The 5458-nt window shown below is 52.0% G+C and overlaps 1 non-coding gene across 1 annotated transcript; it reads left to right on the forward strand.

The window, feature by feature from the left end:
* The first annotated feature begins 5054 nt into the window (after positions 1-5054).
* LOC142583843 (U2 spliceosomal RNA) lies at positions 5055-5244 on the forward strand. The gene has a single exon (XR_012828673.1). It is a non-coding gene; the product is annotated as a U2 spliceosomal RNA (small nuclear RNA).
* The last annotated feature ends 214 nt before the right edge of the window (positions 5245-5458 follow it).

The following is a 5458-nucleotide window of genomic DNA, read 5'->3' on the forward strand; positions in this document are numbered from 1 at the left end:
CAATGCACGCACGCACACGCAACGTACACATGCGACACACAGCACACGCAACGCACAGCACATGAAACGCACAGCACACACAACACACACGCGCATACACTACACACGCACACACAAGCAATGCAGAGCACACTCAATGCAGAGCACTTGCAAGGCACAGCACAGGCAACACACACACGCAACGCACCGCACACGCAACACACAGCATAGGCAGCACACACATGCAATGCACTGCACACGCAACACAGATCACATGCAACACACACACGCAACGCACAGCTCAGGCAATGCGATGCACATGCAACACACACACGCAACACACACGCAACGTACAGCACATGCAACAGACACACGCAACGCACAGCACATGCATCACAGAGCGCATGCAACGCACAGCACACGCAAGGCACGACACACGCAACATACGCGCAATACAGAGCACACGCAACGCACAGCACATGCAATACACAGCACATGTACACACGCGGGCATATGAACACATATACGCTACGCACAGCACACGCAATGCACATCACACGCAATGCAGTGCACACGCTACGCACAGCACACGCAACGTAGAGAACATGCAATGCACAGTACACGCAACGCACAGGACACGCAACACACTGCACAGGGCAATGCACAGCACACACAATGCACGCGCGCACACGCAACACACTGCACACACACAATGCAGAGCAAAGGCAACGCACAGCACACGCAACGCAGAGCACAGCCAAGGCACAGCACACGCAACACACGCGCGCACATGCAACACACACATGCAACGCACAGCACACGCAATGCAGAGCACACACAATGCACAGCACACGCAACACACACACACAATGCACAGCACACGCAACACACGCGCGCACATGCAACACACACATGCAACGCACAGCACTAACAATGCAGAGCACACACAATACACAGCACACGCAACACACACACTCAATGCACCGCACACGCAACGCACGCGTTTACTCGCAACACAAACACGCAACGCACAGCACACGCAACACACACACCCAACGCACGGCTCAGGCAACGCACAGCACACGCAACGCACAGTGAATGCAACACACGCACACACACGAACCACACACACGCAACGAACAGCACACGGAACGCACAGCATACGCAATGCACAGCACACGCAATGCAGAGCACACACAATGCACAGCACATGCAATGCACAGCACAGGCAATAAAGAGCCCGCACAATGCATGCGCGCACACGCAACACTCACACTCAACGTATAGCACATGCAACGCACCGCACACATAATGCACAGCACAGGCAATTTACAGCACACACAATGCACGCGCGCACACAGAACATACACACGCAATGCACAGTGCACCCAACGCACAGGACATGAAACCCACAGCACACACAACACACGCGCGCACACACAACACACGCATGCACACGCAACACACACACGCAACGCAGTGCACACGCAACGCACAGCACACGACACGCAGAGCACTCACAATGCACAGCACATTCAACGCACAGCACAGGCAACACACACGCAACACACACACGCAATTCACAGCTCAGGTAACGCAACACACACGCAACGCACAGTACATGCAACACACACGCGCAATACACACACGCAACGCACAGCACACGCAATGCCGAGCACATGCAATGCACAGCACAGGCAACGCATAGAACACGGAACGCAGAGCACATGCAACGCAAAGCACTCGCAACACACCAGCGCACATGCAACACACACACGCAACGCACAGCCCACCCAACAAACGAGCCCACATGCAGCACACACACGCAATGTACAGCACATGCAATGCACAGTGCACGCAACACACACATGCAACGCACAGCCCACGCAACGCAGAGCACACGCAACACGCACACGCAATGCACAGCACATGCAACGCAGAGCACACATAACACACGTGCGCACACGCAACACACACACAACGCACAGTACACGTAACGCACAGCACAGGCAATGAACAGCACGCAGAATGCATGCGCGCACACGCAACACACACACGGAACGCGCAGCACACGCAATGCACAGCACACCTAATGCACGCGCGCTCAACACACACGCACACACACAACACACGCCCGCATACGCAACGCAGAACATACGCAACGTACAGCACAAGCACAAGCACACACAATGCACAGCACATACAATGCACAGCACAGGCAACACACAGCACATGCAACGCACAGCACTCGCAACACACGCGAGCACACGCAGCACATACATGCAACGCACAGCACATACAACGCACTGCACACAGAACACACGCGTGCACATGCAATACATACACACGCAACCCACAACACAGGCAATGCACAGCACACGCAGCGGACAACACACGCAACAAACCCGCTCACACGCAATGTAAAGCACATGCAATGCACAGCACACGGAACACACGCAACAGACACACGCAACACACACACAGGCAATGCACAGCACAGGCAACGCACAGCACACGCAACATGCCGCACGCACACGCAACGCACAGCACATGCACCGCACAGCACAGGCAACGCACAGCACATGCAATGCACAGTATAGGCAACAGCGCGCACACGCAACACACATGCAACGCACAGTACACGCAACGCAGAGCACACTCAATGCACTGCACAGACAACGCACATCACACACAACGTAGAGCACATGCAATGCCCAGCACAGGCAACACACGCGCGCACTTGGAACACACACGCGCACCGCACAGCACACGCAACGCACAGCCCATTCAACGCACAGCACACGCAACACACGCGCGCACACGCAACACACACGCAACGCATAGTACACGCTACGCACAGCACACGCAACATACAGCCCACGCAACACACGCACGCACACGCAACGCATAGCACATGCAACACACAGCACACGCAACACACGCCGGCGCATGCAACACACACATGCAACACACATGACACGCACAACATAGGCAATGCACAGCACATGCAGCTGTGTGCAGCTGTGCGAAGCAAGTGTACACATTTTCTCTCTCTCTCTGCATTTGAGGCAACTGTAATTTTAATTTAAATGCAATTGGAGGCGGGAGCAATCTGATGAGTGTAGGTGGACTTCGGCACACCTTGTAGTTTACAAATCGTTTTCAAGCTTTGAGGACAAACACCTTCGCGCCATCTGCTTTCCCCGTCTCTTTGGCACTATATTTTGTGTGCTGCATGCTCTGCATTCCAAAGAAACACGCGTTTCTGTCCTTCTCTAACGTTCTTCTTCTTTTTGTTCCTGCTCTTGTAGAAGCTGCTGCGCTCTTTACTCGCTGTAAAATAGCTTGCGAGAGCCAACAACCTTTGCGTGGGTTTTTTCACGCTTCCCAAGGCGTTTCTGCCATTATTCACTGGCTCTCGTTCTCAGTATGCAATGGAGCGTTAGCTCGCACCATCTACCTTTCTTTCTGTATGGCGAAGTCCGTAGCTTTTCCTAGTTCTGTACACAGATGGTGCAAACGTGTTTTCGCGCCAGTTTCGAACGACCTCGCTGTACTCATGTGCCTCATTGAAATGTCTGAAAGGGGTTTACAAAAGGGGGTGGTCCTTTTTTCTTGTGCAAGACTGAGCTTACCAGCTGTGTTTAAGGTGTGCTAGCATGTGTGCGTGTAGATATATATATATATATATATATATATATATTTACACACACACTTGGCAGTGGTACAGATGATGCGGTAGCAATTTTTTTAAAACACCTGTGCTTCACCTGGTGGTCTTCCTCCCCTCTATGTTTCCATAGGAAGGAGTGCGCAGCCTTTTCTATAATTATTTTTTCATTCACTTCTATTTTGCTCGTCTTTGTACTGGGGCACCCTACCAAATTCTACCGGTCGATTCGACACACTGCGATGCGTCCCGGCCTGTATCAAAATTTTCACTAGGCCTAGCGGTAAATAAAAAGAAATGAAGGAAATGCGCACGGGCTTGAAACGAAGGCCTCAGGCAAGGTCACATTGAGCGGTGGCATTCAGACAGAAGTAAGCATTCCCCTTGCACGTGTTTTCCGCTCGCCTGTTCCGTTTTCTAGGATGTTGCCTTCGTTAGTTTTGCCTTACAAACAAGCTGACTCTGGCACTCTGGTCTCGTTTCTGCGCGACAGCGTTTCGTTAACAGTGAAAGACTGAGGCGTCGCGAGTTTATTCGTGAGCTAGAGAGCATAGAGTCTCTAGACAGGCTGAAATTTATAAAATTGCCCACGCTGTTGCTGAGGTTACCAATGTCGGCAGGGCACCCACAAGGCAGTAGTACAATGGAGTGAAGTGAAGGACGTCGCTTCTCAGCCTATTGGCTAAGTTCAAAGTGTCCTCCTCCTCAATGCCACAAGAGTCCAGGCACCCGCAGCCGACAAAAGATGCAGGCTCTGCGGGTACGGGGAGGAGACACTGCCGCATGTACTATGCCATTGCATGCGGCAGGGCAGGGCCATGACGGAGCGTCATGACACCATCGTCGCCAGACTAAAAAAGGTTGCCTTGGGGAGCTTCACAGTCATCACAGAGAACCAGGTCGTGGACACTACATCACTCAAGCCGGACCTGGTACTTGCCCGTGGAGAGGAGGCACTGATCGTGGACGTCTGCTGCCCTTTCGAGAACAGGCTTCAGGCGTTTCAGAACGCCCGGAAGGCTAAGGAGGAGAAGTACGCCCCTGTACACCGTCAACTCCTCCGGAGGTTCCAACGCGTGACGGTAGACGCGGTTGTCGTCGGCTGCCTTGGCACCTGAGATCAGGGGAACGATCGCGTAATGCGCAGGGTATGTAATAGGCAATACCTACAGACTATGGAACGCCTCTGCATCAGCGACACCATCAACGCCTCCACAAAGACTGTTAGAGCCCACATAGGCACGTCTTAAATGATCTTATGTGTTTAGAGAAGCGCTTTTCGCCAAATTTTACACCTTTACAGTTTCTAACTTCTTAAATAACACCACTAACTAGCTTTTTTAGACATTTGTTTGTCTATTTAGATTATACACCTTTTATACGTTTTTGCTTGGTCCTGTAACACATATTTTTGATGTATTGTACATAGCATAATAAACAACTCTGTACTTATCAACTTAATATCTGATGTGGGTTCTATATGGACCCACGATATTAAACATATTTTTGGAAGTCGGTAGATTGCTCGAAGCCTGCTTCACCTCCGCCGCAGGTCGGACCGGTATTTCACTACCGCCGGGATCGGCCCCCGCTCACTTAGGTGAGGCTTCATTCAATCAAAATGAAGAACACAAGCTCGAAGCGAGCACTCACTCGACACGCACCATCCTACACTGTGCGCAACGATGCCGGTTCGCGGACCATGAGAGTAATTAAACTGGCACTCCATCTGAGTGTAGCGTCGCACTTGTTGCGTCGCAAATTTGTCAGCCGCACCAGCAAATTTCTCATTACGGCCCTCGAGAAAAA

This window comes from Dermacentor variabilis, chromosome 5 (genome assembly GCF_050947875.1).
Source record: "Dermacentor variabilis isolate Ectoservices chromosome 5, ASM5094787v1, whole genome shotgun sequence".
NCBI classification, from domain to species: Eukaryota; Metazoa; Arthropoda; class Arachnida; order Ixodida; family Ixodidae; genus Dermacentor; species Dermacentor variabilis.